A 14,237-nucleotide genomic window follows, 5' to 3' on the forward strand; every position below is an offset into this window, starting at 1 on the left:
TAAGACTATATGAATTTGGAGGGAATCAGAGCTCAGTGTGTATCAGGGAAAGTTTGTGGACCTAGTCTTTACAAACCTCCAGAATTGAGGAAGGAGATGGAGAATGGGAATAACTGGGATGCTTTCACATTGGCAAGATGTGACAAGTTTTCATCCTCAGGAGTCTGTACTGGGTCCTCAGCTTTTCACCATCGCTATTAATGCGTTTGATAAAGGAACAGAGTTGTCGGAATGAGGATGATGCTTGCTCGTTGGAAGATCACATCCTTGATATCATTGACAGTTGTGCTGCGCTAACCAGGAAGTCCTGAACGACCAGAAAACTTTCCAATTTCACTATGGGCCATTGTCACACCAGGACAGTTTCCAAACCTTCAGTGGCCATGAAGTCCTCTAGTGGGACATGAGCCATTGGCTTCTCCTCCAGAGGTATGGACACTACCACTGTGTCACAGGAGTTCCCTGGCAGAGAATGATACATCCAAATTTAGAGATGGTCATGAGGCCAAGTGTAAGGTATTGACAGGTGGAATACTGAATTCCATTTGCTATAGTTTAACCAAATAGGGTTGGGGATGGGGGGGGGGGGGGGTGGGGGGGTGGAATTGAGAGATTATCCAGGTTAAATCAGAGCATGATCAATCAGAATAGTTTTGTAATTATGAAAAGTTTGGGAATGTAAAAATAGATATGTACAGCTATGCAAAGTTATTATTAAAAGCCACTGCGAAGTTGCATAACCACAATTTATTTCCAGTCTGGAGGGGCTGGAGGGTAAACTCCTTCTCCAGCATTAAAAACGTGCACAGATGCATTAAAAACTTTTTCTTTTACTCATTCATGGGCTGCTGCCATATTGGTGGGCAAACATTTATTGATCATTTCAAATTGCCCTGCAGAAAGTTGATATGTGTTGCCTCTTGAAATTCAGCAGCCCTTTGCATTTGAGCCACCCACAATGCTGTTCATAAGGGAGGTCCAGCACTTGGACCCAGTGACAGTAAAGGAGCCAGGATACTATACATAGTCAGGATAGCGAGTAACTGGAAGGGGAACCTGCAGATAGTAGTGTTCCCAAGTATCTTCTGCGCCTGACCTTTTAGTTAGTGGAAGCTATGTGGTGAAACATGTTGTTAGTGGAGTGTGCACCCTGGAGATGATGCACACAGCTGCCACTGTGCATTGGTGCAGGAGGGAATAAATGTTGGAAATAATACATACATGGGCTGCATTTAAGCAGGCTGTTTTGTCCTGGATGGTGACATGCTTCATTTGTGCGGTTGGAGCTGAATTCATCCAGTTTGTGATAGATTTATATAAACCACAAAGATGAGGCTGTGGGAAGGACGAGAAATAAGCTTGCGGATGACACAAACATTTGCCAGGTGGGTGACAAGTGACAAAGAAGGTCTTGGTTCCAGGAGAAGATAAATGGATTGGCCAGATGAACAATCAATGGCAGATGGAATTTAACCCTGATCAATGGGAGGTGAGGCAGAAGGAACAAGTGTCTCTGCAATTAACGAGGAGAAAGTGAGGTCTGCAGATGCTGGAGATCAAAGTTGAAACTTTATTGCTGGAACAGCACAGCAGGTCAGGCAGCATCCAGGGAACAGGAGATTCGACGTTTCGGGCACAGGCCCTTCTTCAGGAATGAGCAGAGAGTGTTCAGCAGGAGAAGATAAAAGGTAGGGAGGAGGGATTTGGAGGAGGGGCGTTGGAAATGTGATAGGTGGAAAGAGGTCAAGGTGAGGGTGATAGGTCGGAGTAGGATGGAGGCGGAGAGGTCAAGAAGAAGACTGCAGGTCAGGAAGGCGGTGCCGGGCTGGAGGGATTCGGCTGAGACAAGGTGGGGGGAGGGGGGATGAAGAAACTGGTGAAGTCCAAGTTCATCCCCTGTGGTTGGAGGGTTCCCAGTCGGAAGATAAGACGCTCCTCCTCCGACCGTCGCGTTGTTGTGGTTTGGCGGTGGATGAGTCCAATGACCTGCATATCCTCGGTGGAGTGGGAGGGGGAGTTGAAATGCTGTGCTACAGGGTGGTTGGGTTGGTTCGTCCGGGTGGCCCAGAGGTGCTCTCTGAATCGCTCCGCAAGTAGGCGGCCTGTCTCCCCAATATAGAGGAGGCCACACCGGCTGCAGCGGATGCAGTAGATGATGTGGGTGGAGGTGCAAGTGAATCTGTGGCGGATATGGAAGTTTCCCTTGGGGCCTTGGAGAGAAGTGAGGGGGGAGGTGTGGGCGCAAGTGTTGCACCTCCTGCGGTTGCAAGGGAAGGTGCCGGGAGTGGAGGTTGGGTCGGTGGGGGGTGTGGATCTGACAAGGGAATCGCGGAGGGAGTGGTCTCTACGGAAAGCTGATAGGGGAGGGGAGGGAAATATATCCTTGGTGCTGGGGTCTGTTTGGAGGTGGCGGAAGTGACGGCGGATGATGCGCTGTACATGGAGATTGGTGGGGTGGTAGGTGAGGACCAGTGGGGTTCTGTCCTGGTGGCGGTTGGAGGGGCGGGGCTCAAGGGCGGAGGAGCGGGAAGTGGAGGAGATGCGGTGGAGGGCACCGTCGACCACGTCGGGGGGGAAATTGCGGTCCTTGAAGAAGGAGGCCATCTGTGTTGTACGTATTTTGAACTGGTCCTCCTGGGAGCAGATGCGGCGGAGACGAAGGAATTGGGAGAATGGGATGGCGTTTTTACAGGGGACAGGATGGGAGGAGGTGTAGTCGAGGTAGCTGTGGGAGTCGGTCGGTTTGTAGTAGATGTCCGTGTTGATTCGGTCGCCTGAGATAGAAACAGAAAGGTCTAGGAAGGGGAGGGAGGAGTCCGAGACTGTCCAGGTGAATTTGAGGTCGGGGTGGAATGTGTTAGTGTAGTGGATGAACTGTTCAACCTCCTCGTGGGAGCACGAGGTAGCGCCGATACAGTCATCAATGTAGCGAAGGAAAAGATGGGGGGTGGGGCCAGTGTAGTTGCGTAAGATGGATTGTTCCACATACCTTACGAAGAGGCAGGCATAGCTGGGGCCCATGCGGGTGCCCATGGCTACTCCTCTTGTTTGGAGAAAGTGGGAGGATTGGAAAGAAAAGTTGTTCAGGGTGAGGACCAGTTCGGTCAGTCGAAGGAGGGTGTCGGTGGAAGGGTACTGGGTGGTACGGCGGGAAAGGAAGAAGCGGAGTGCTTTGAGTCCTTTGTGATGGGGGATGGAGGTGTACAGGGACTGGATGTCCATGGTGAAGATGAGGCGTTGGGGACCGGGGAAGCGGAAATCCTGGAGGAGGTGGAGGGCGTGGGTGGTGTCACGAACGTAGGTGGGGAGTTCTTGGACTAATGGGGACAGGACCGTGTCAAGGTATGCCGAGATGAGTTCGGTTGGGCAGGAGCAGGCTGAGACGATGGGTCGTCCGGGGCAGTCAGGTTTGTGGATTTTGGGCAGGAGGTAGAAACGGGCGGTGCGGGGTTGTGGGACTATGAGGTTGGAGGCGGTGGATGGGAGGTCCCCTGAGGTGATGAGGTTATGGATGGTCTGGGAGACGATGGTTTGGTGGTGGGGGGTGGGGTCATGGTCAAGGGGACGGTAGGAGGAGGTATCTGCGAGCTGGCGTTTGGCCTCAGCGGTGTAAAGGTCTGTGCGCCAAACTACTACTGCGCCTCCCTTGTCAGCTGGTTTGATGGTGAGGTTGTGGTTGGAACGGAGGGAGTGGAGGGCTGCGCATTCCGAGGGCGTTCCGAACAATTCTTCCGCCGCCTTCGCCTCCGTGCCTTCTTCTTCAATCAAGACTCCCGCCCACCCTCTTCTCCCACCTCCAACACACCCCGTCCACCTGGACACCCCGTGCTGGCCACCTACCTGCCCTCGACCTCTTCATAGCAAACTGCCGCCGCGATATTAACTGCTACCTGAACTCCCACACCCCTCCCACCCACTCCAACCTCTCACCCTCGGAACGCGCAGCCCTCCACTCCCTCCGTTCCAACCCCAACCTCACTATCAAACCAGCTGACAAGGGAGGCGCAGTAGTAGTTTGGCGCACAGACCTCTACACCGCTGAGGCCAAACGCCAGCTCGCAGATACCTCCTCCTACCGTCCCCTTGACCATGACCCCACCCCCCACCACCAAACCATCATCTCCCAGACCGTCCATAACCTCATCACCTCAGGGGACCATTCAAATTATGTAGCTAATAATCTCAAAATTGACTGTCAACTAATGCTACTGGCAACATACACTACAATGGCCACAACTTTCAAATATTTATTATTCGTGAACAATTCAGAGATTGATCAACTTTTTTTAAAATTTTCATCTTATTTCTAAACTCTTTACATGTGTGTTGCTTCCCTACTTCCTCTTGTAGTTAATATTAAATATACTCACTTTTTAAAATCAGGATACTCTAATGAAATTGAAAAAATATCAGTTCATTCAGGTGATTAACCAGGGCTGAGTGCAGCCACACACAGACACGGACACAAGGGCAGACACAGACACACAAACATTGTGCCCAGTCCCTTACCCCACTGATAGAGCTGGGCCTCTGCCAGGCTGCTGTGTTCAATGTGACAGGAGTATTGATCCTCATCACCAGCATTGATCTCAATCTCTTTCTGGATCTGATGGGTCCCATCGTGGTTCGGTCGTACCCCCGAGGATTGGGTCTCAGACATGACCTCTCCATTCCTTAGCCAGGTCACCTCGATGTCTACAGGATCAACCCAGTGACCAGGCAGGAGAGAGTGAGCGGCTTGTCCTGACCATTGGGCTCCCTCCTGGAGGTAAACACTGCAGCACGGGAGAATGGACTGAGTGGAGTGACCCAGAGGTCAGTGCTGGGGAATGGACTAAGTGGAGTGACCCAGGGGTCAGTGCTGGGGGATGGACTGAGTGGAGTGACCCAGGGGTCAGTGCTGGGTGATGGAATGAGTGGAGTGACCCAGAGGTCAATGCTGGGGATGGACTGAGTGGAGTTACCCAGGGGTCAGTGCTGGACAATGGACTGAGTGGAGTGACCCAGAGGTCAATGCTGGGGGATGGACTGAGTGGAGTTACCCAGAGGTCAATGCTGGGGGGTGGAGTGACCCAGGGATCAATGCTGGGAGATGGACTGAGTGGAATGTTCATGATAGAACAGTTTGAACAGTACAGCGCAGTTATAGAATTAATTATCTTGATTGATTCCTGATAGTTTGAACAGGTACAGGGACCCATATCTACATGCAAACACTCAGTCACATTAATTTCTGCCGATTGATTCTCCTCACATTCTCTATCCATGAGGGACTGACTCTATCCTTGATCATCTCCCCTTCGTTATCTCTCAGAAGCATTTACTACAGAGATTTCTATTTCCTGTTCACACTGCCTCCTAAGTCCACACTGCCCATTCCGTAATCCTGGAGAAGATAGATTTCGCATCCCCACCTTTATATATGAATAGACATTGAGACTCAGTGAGATGATAGGAATTCTCCAACAAGCTGCCCATTCCTAGAGAATCTTAACCATCCAACCAGGTTCCCACCTGCAAATCAAATCCCTGACCTTCCTCAATGCATCACAACTTTATCAATACCTTCTTCAGAAAAGGAAGAGTTAGAACAGAAGAATGTGCCCTATGTCCATAACTCATGGCATTGGGAACACAGGACAGACCAGGGGGAGTTTCTGAATCAATTCTCTTACCATGTTCATGCTCTTCATTAATGTACACAGATATTTCTTTGCGAAGTTTGAATGTTTGTTTCTAAATGCTGTGGTGTACTTCTAGTCTGACTGAAAGATTCTGCCATGAATTGCTGCCTGGCAATTGTCTGTTGATTATTACTGTCACGATAATGAACTATAACTCCATTCATCATTGCAACTTTTGTTACAACAGAAAAGTCTTCAGGACCAGAATCATACAGGACAGTGAGACCCCATCATCCTGGGAATGATGCTCGGCTCAGAGAAAATGATTCCTTTCCCATGGGAAACCCAGAACTGCCAGCCTAAGACCTTCCCCAGGGGCAGTAAAGAGATAGGATGTTCCAGTCCATGAGGTTAGATGTCCCATTAAAACAGGATTAAAGACAGAGGAGTTAGCCATCTGTTTACCTTTCCCCCAGCCCAGCCTATCCCACTTCCTGGACAGTACCCTGGTGTTAAGATTCAAACATCACAGATGGAACCTGACCGGGACTGTATGAATGGATTAAAATTCATTGATGTATTCGAATAACGTAAGGTCCATGTGAGAAGTGAAAGACTGTCCCCAGTTGGGAATAGCTTGGGGAGATCCATTTTTCCCAATGGGAGAGTGTATCTTATTTGCATATGCATGAATAAACACCGGCCAAGCTTCCAAATTGCTCTGTCTAGTTTTCTTCGGCTGTGGAAATTGAAGAGAAAACCATCCTTTTCAAGGGCATCATCACAGCTGAGCCTGGGCTGGGTTAAACATGGAGTATCCTTCTCCTCCCCGCAGGGTTTACAAGACTTTAGACCAGGAATGATGAAGCTGTTTGGCTTCTCCCAATCCATGTGAAAATTAAAATTCTCCATTGGAACCATTTCCCATTTGCTTGGAGCTTCTCTGATCTCGGGGTTTCTACATCCTGCTGTCAGGAGACCTGGACACAAATCCCATCAGAGTCTTCCAGACTGTGCAATGGAGTTTATTTGCTCAAAAACTGCATGAAACCATTCAAATTTCTGTAAATCCCTTTTTTAGAAATAGAATCAGTCTGAACATTGGGGCACAGACAGCCTCACACTTTCAATGTATTATTTGAAACGACATTGTACCTATTGTTAAAGTTCACTTGGAATGTAACTTTTTTACAAAGTTCTGGGATTTACATATGAAAGAACTGAAACTAACATGGTCATTCTAAAAGATGAGAGACTTAACAAACAATCAAGGTCTTTTTCAATTTATAATTTCAGCTGCATCACACCGTAAACTTTTGCTATAAATTCTGTGTCTTACGATCTTATACTCCACAGCCACCTGATGAAGGAGCAGCGCTTCGAAAGCTAGTGCTTCCAAATAAACCTGTTGAACTATAACCTGGTATTGTGTGGTTTTTAACTTTGATAATTTCCTGAACTTCAAGCAGCAGAACCAGAGAGTCAATGATTGGTCAGTCTCAGTAAAATGAAGAGATGAACAAAATCTATCATCAGTCACCAGGAAGATCAGACACAGACAGTTTCAGTTCCACACAGTGAAACAAATACTGTCCGAACCGGACTTCCTCCTGTTGGCAATAGACTGCAAATAGACTGCAGGTAGTTTTATTTTCCGGGGGGGGGGGGGGGGATTCTCCTCAGGTTGACACTGAATGGACTCCCACACCCCACCATCCAGAGCAATTTAGTGGGTGGGCTCTATCAGCAATCTCCAGCAGCAAGGGTATCCTGGAAGAGTGGTTTGTTTGTCTCCAGCTATGGGGTGCATTGCTGGTTCAGTGGTCAAACTCTCAATTCCCACGTACCTCGATTCGATTCCCGGCCAACTCGTGGCAGTCAGTTCTTGTATATTGGAAAGAGATTGCGTTTAGCAGCATGATGTAAAGACATCAATCTCTCCATCAATGTCAGGAAAATTAGAGAGCTGTTCATTGACTTCAGGAAGTGGAGTGCAGGGCAGGTCCCTGTCTGCATCAATGATGCTGAGGTGGCGATGATCAAAAGCATCAAATTCCTCGGAGTGACGATCACCAACAATCTGGCTTGGCCCAACCACATCGACGTCATGGTCGAAAAAGCACAACAACACCTCTACTTCCTCAGGAGGCTAAGGAAATTCAGCATGTCCACAAAGCTGCTGTCCAATTTTTATCGATGCACCGTAGAAAGCATCCTATCTGGATACAATACAGGTGGGAATGGCAACTGCTCTGTCGGTTACTGCGGTTTTGGACAGAGTGTCATGAACACAGGCCCTGCCTACACTTTCAGCTGCCTCAGGAAAGCAACCAACACAATTAAACACCTTTCTTACCCTGGCTATACCTTCTTCCAAATCTTCCGTCAGGTAGAAAATACAAAAATTTGAATACAATTACCAACAGATTTAAGAACAGCTTCTTCCCTGAATTATCAGACGTTAGAACAAATCTGTCAAATTTTAACGTTGATCAGTTTGCATCTTCTCTGCAACAGTAACACTATTGTTTTACTACCCTGATGCACTTTGTATGATCCAATCTATCTGCTTAGTACATGTGACAAAGCAAATCAAACCAAGGGTGTTCAGGTGAGACAGGAGACCCAGGCAAACTGGGGAGAACCCCTGAGTCCTCATTATTTCCCAATGGACTCTGGAAGTATGGTCATGAAGTGGATCAAGGAGGATCTGGATCAGCACAAATGTCACTCCCTTATAGTCAGAAGCCACTTGACTTCATTTAATCTGAATCAGCTGCTCAGCAAGATGGTCATTTTATGACCATGTAGTGCAGTGATAGTGCCCCTACCTCTGAGCCCAGGGACCTGGGTTCAAGTCCTACCTGTGCGAAAAGTGTATAATAACATCTCTAAAGATTAATAAGCCAGGAAAGGAGCAATGATAATTTAAATTCATAAGAATCTAAGAAGTCTACAAAGCCCGTTGATTATGTTCAATTTCTTTCCACATTGTTCCATGTCAATGGGACAGTGCTGTTAGCAGTCGCAGTCTCTGTGACTTACTTAAACACCCAGACACTAACATTAAAAGGTGACTTGCACTGAGAAACTGGTGATACTTCTACTTCATTGGGAAATGGATTCAAGATTGACTCACCAAAGTTATGAAATCTGTTCCTCACATCTGCTGTCATCCTCTGCAGTGTACAGAAGTGAATAAATGTTGATGGAAAGCATAAGTCCATAAGACATAGGAGTGGAAGTAAGGCCATTCGGCCCATCGAGTCCACTCTGCCATTTAATCGTGGCTGATGGGCATTTCAACTCCACTCACCCACACTCTCCCTGTAGCCCTTAATTTCTTGCGAGATCAAGAATTTATCAATCTCTGCCTTGAAGACATTTAATGACCCGGCCTCTACTGCGCTCCCTGGCATTGAATTCCACAGGCCTACCACTCTCGGGTTGAAAAAATGTCTCCTCATTTCTGTTCTAAATTGACCCCCTCTAATTCTAAGGCTGTGCCCACAGTTCCTAGTCTCCCTGCCTAATGGAAACAAATTCCCAGCATCCACCCTTTCTAAGCCATGTATTATCTTCTAAGTTTCTATTAGATCTCCCCAAAACTTTCTAAACTCTAATGAATACAGTCCCAGGATCCTCAGCCGTTCCTCGTATGTTAGGCCTACCATTCCAGGGATCATCCGCGTGAATTGCCGCTGGGCATGCACCAGTGCCAGTATGTCCTTCCTGAGGTGTGGGACCCAAACATGGACACAGTACTCCAAATGGGGCCTAACTAGAGCTTTATAAAGTCTCAGTAGCACATTGCTGGTTTTATATCCCAACCCTCTTGAGATAAATTACAAAATTACATTTGCTTTCTTAACCACAGACTCAACCTGCAAGTCAACCTTTGGAGAATCCTGGACTAGCACTCCCAAATCCCTTTGTACTTTGGCTTTATGAATTTTCTCACCGTTTAGAAAATAGTCCATGCCTGCATTCTCTTTTCCAAAATGCAAGACCTCACATTTGCTCAAAGCAGGGTAAGATGTTGATGTTTGACATTAAACTCCCCCTGTTTACATACTGAATTGAAGCTCACAACTACTGATTTCAAGTTTCAGATTAAATGAATTGAACCCTTCTTGTGAAATCATTAATGAGGAATTTGGATAACATGAATCACGAAAAATTATTAATTTATTACAAACCACAATTATCAGCATTTGTAGCTACACATTGATAGGAAATAGATAAAGATGCTTTCTCTATAGATAGATTATAATTATTCAATTTATAACTGTACGTTTATATTTGGTGAATAAAAGTGCAAAATCGTTTGGTATCCTACAACATAAAAAGTGCTTCTGAGGTGCCTCAGGACATTGCATTATTTCAGGTAAATCACTGACCCACTGAAGATAGTGAAGATGAGAAAGCATGAGGGAGAAACCATCCATAAAAATCCCTCTGATGGTGACACTGCTCACATTTCTGAGATGAGATGGAAACACTACTTGAGAAGGTCTCACTTGGTGACTCAGGATCGTAACATGCAGATCTGGGATCTACTGTTCAATCTGTGGAAACACATTCCCAGGGAAATTTAATTACAATCCAGAAAGAACTGGGTATGAACAATGAGCTGTAATTCTGTGTCTGTTGTGATATGGAAGGATGAGCGATGATGTCCATGTTCACACTGGAATAGGAGAATCCCACATGAGGTTCTGGGAATCACAGAATCCTTACAGTGTGGAAGCAGGCTATTTGGTCCATCAAGTCCACCAACAGTCCAAAAAGCATCTCACCTATACCTAGGCGAAAGTGAGGACTGCAGATGCTGGAGTCAAGATTAGAGTGATGCAGGAAAAGCACAGCAGCTCACACAGCATCTGAGGAACAGGAAAATCGACATTTCAGGCAGAAGCCCTTCGTCAGGAAGGGTTCTGCCCAAAACATTGATCTTCCTGTTCCTCAGGTGCTTTTCCAGCACCACTCTAATCTTGACTCTCATCTACACCTACCTATCTATACTATCCTGTAACTCTACATTTCCCATGGCCAATCCACCTAATCTGTGTGTGCAAATAATGGCAAGCTTACGGAGTTTGACGAAAGGCCAGCTCCCTGGGTCTTACATGATAACAGAGGGCGTTTTCTGCAGATCTTTCTTGCCTAGGGCAGCACGGTGGCTCAGTGGTTAGCACTGCTGCCTGACAACACCAGGGACCTGGGTTCGATTCCTGCCTCGGGTGACTGTCTGTGTGGAGTTTGTACATTCTCCCCGTGTCTGCAAGGGTTTCCTCCGGGTGCTCCAGCTTCCTCCCACAATCCAAAGATGTGCAGGTCAAGTGAACTGGCCGTGCTAAATTGTCCATAGTGTTAGGTGCATTAGACAGTGGTAAACGTGAGGGAATAGGTGGGTTACTCTTCGGAGGGTCAGTGTGGACTTGTTGGGCCAAATGGCCTGTTTCCATACTGTAGGAAATCTAATCTGCACCTCTGAGGACTGTGGGAGGAAACTGGAGCAGCCAAGGAAACCCACTTGGAAGACATGCAACTCCAACCACCTAGCGGGAAACAAACCACTGTGAGGCAGTGGTGCTAATCACTGAGCCACTGTGTCACTGCCGAGTGTTAAGGAAGGAATGCCCTGCAGTGGAGCCCAGGAAACCCACAAGGTAAGGAAATACTTCAGGGAGAGGGGAGGAGTGAGGAATTAATCTGACAGGGTTGAGCAGAGACTGGGTGGGTGAGACAGGGTCATGGAAGGAGTAGTATGGTTACAAATACATCAATGCAGAGAGAATTAAATATCACTTACTAAATCATAACTGAGCTGGAACAGAGACATCAAACTGAGAAAATAAACAAAATGTGAGAAATTAAATAAAATATCAAATAAGACAGTGTGAGGTATTCTCAATCACTTACTGGATCCAGGATTCAATGATCCTCAGCATTAACTTACCAGACTCGCACGGCACAGTGCAGAGGGAAATGAGGGGAAGGGAGTATGGATGAAGAACTGAAAAGAGGAATTGGGGTACAAGGGATTCAAGGAGTGGAGAATTGGGAGGAATGGGTCTTGGGTTATGGAGATAAGGAAGGGGGAGGGGATAGGAGAATGGAGGTTGAGGGACGCCAGAGTGAGGAGGAGGGCACATGTGTCGCCTTGAGTCACACTCAGAATAATATAACTACAAATTTCTCCATCATTCCCAATCCTCTGTTCTCTCAGTCACTTACTGCGAGTTGGTGTGCACGTCGCACTTAATGTATCGACAGAAACAAAATAAACATCCATTAGAATAACCCATTCACAGAGAGAGAGAACACAAGTTATCTTGTTAACATTCAGTCTGATATTCTCTCACCCTTCACTCCCAGTGTCCTCTCCTCCCAGTATAGATTCCCCACACTCCCTCTCCATGCAGTTCCAAATCTCTTCCTCACCAAACCTTACCTTTCTGTGACCTGATCCAAATGATCATTACGATTATCCCGAACACGGCAACAAAGAGATCCAAGCGTAATTCAAAGATAGATGCTTTACCCACTGTTTTCTACGATTTCTTAAACACATTCGAATAACATCAGAATTATTTCTGTTCCCAGTTCTGTAATGATGTGGGCAATTTTAACTGATCCTGTCCATTGGGCAGTGACGGAATTGGTTAAAATTTTGGTTTGACCCTCACTCAATTTAACTCTCCAGTGACTTTCCACCTAAACCTCACCCCTTGCCTGAGGCATGTTGACCAGTTTTGGAAACTCATTACCAGTTTTCTCTGTCTCTCACTCTCTTCAGTGAAAAAGTGGTACTCTGGGAGATTGGTAACTTTGCCCTTTTACTAATCCAGAGGTTCAAGTGAATCACCCGTGGACACACGCACAAATTACACAGCCAGTGGAATTTAAATTCAATTGTTAATATCTTGACTATGAAACTAATGTTCCTGATGAAGAACACAAATCTGATTTTGCGCGTAATAATACCACATTTATTTCATGATTCTTTTTTAAAGAAGAAAATCTGGCCTGGCACACAGGTAACTCTGGGCCCACAGCAATGTAGCCTATTCTTAACTACCTTCTGAAAAGGCTGAGCAAGTAACTCACTTCAGAGGCAATTGGGATTGAGAAATAAATGCTGGTCATGCCAGTGAGGCCCAAATCACCTTAACTAACTCAAAAAAAAAGTAACTGCCCCTGTCCTTAATCGTCTCCACTTCCTTATTTCTCAATGAGAGAATGGAGAATCTCTGTACTTACTACATTCTCGTTTCACACTGCCTCCTGGATCCACACTATCTCTTCTGTAACACTGGCGAAGGTCAATCTCTTATATTTGAATAGAAACTGCAATGAGAGGACAGGAAATGCCCAATCCTGGAGGATCATAACCATCGCGTAGGATTCTTACTCGCTCACTCACAAACCATCGCTTGATCTTCATCAATGTGACATGATTTTATAAATATTTCATTCAAAATAGGGAGAAGGAACAAACATTCTGCATGTCTTCCACTCATATTGTGCCACAAGGTACACACACACGAGTCACAGGATAAAGTATAACTTGGGCTAAGTATCGGCCTGACACTCACCGAAAAGAAAAAGAATGACATAAGACTTGTATTTAAAAAGCAAGTTTCTTGATCTCAGGACATGCTGAAATGTAATACAGCTTGTTAATTTCAGTAATCATTTTAAAGGAGGAAATGAGGGAGCTTTTGCATCGAGAAAGGTTCTCACAAATCGGAACCGATTAATGATCAAATAATCTGGCTTGATAACACTAACTGAAGTTTAACATTGACCAGGATGTTGGGGATAACTTCTCTTCTCTTCTCCAAAAGGTTTTCTACATACAGCTGACAGAGACTCGGTTCAGCATCTTGTATGAAAGACAGCAACTTAGCACCATAGCACTCTGAAGACTGAACTGGCATGTTCAGTTTAATTGCTGTTAATGCCCTGGGGTAGGCTTTGTACCTACAACCTTCTAATGCAGAACTCAGAGGGGCACCGCCTACACCACAGTCAACAATACCCTTCAGAAATTCCATATCACTGATCTTACCAGACGTCTGCTTTGTACTTTTCATCATACGTTCAGATTCTCCTACGTCATGTCTGATCGTTTATTCTCAACATCTGTGTAATATTTCCAGTATATTGTATCAAAATAGTCTTCTATGAACTGCTGCCTGGGGATCATCCGATGAATATTAGCATCATAATAATTGAGTTGAACTCCACTGACTATCAAAATATTCGTCACGTCAGGAAAATTCTTAATGCCAGAGACTGCCGTGTAGATCAGTGAATGAGCGAGTGCAATAAACATTTACACAAACCACCACCTGATCAAAGTGAGCCCCATTCTCACAATGACAATCTCCAATAATCGATCACTTTAACACATTGTCAGAATTCTGCCTGAATCAAATAAATTATGAGTCTGAATTGGATGTTGCAGCCTCCCTTCTCTGTCTTGCACATGACAGACAGCATCTTGACAAATTTAAACCAAGTCATAGCTGCATATGAACTATTTTCAATTCTGCCCCAACTTCCTGAGACCACATTCAAAACCATAAAAAAAAGAGAAATACA

The sequence above is a fragment of the Chiloscyllium plagiosum genome, unplaced genomic scaffold (assembly GCF_037043375.1).
Source record: "Chiloscyllium plagiosum isolate Xiang-an unplaced genomic scaffold, Cpla_swu_hap1 HiC_scaffold_35, whole genome shotgun sequence".
Lineage (NCBI taxonomy): Eukaryota > Metazoa > Chordata > Chondrichthyes > Orectolobiformes > Hemiscylliidae > Chiloscyllium > Chiloscyllium plagiosum.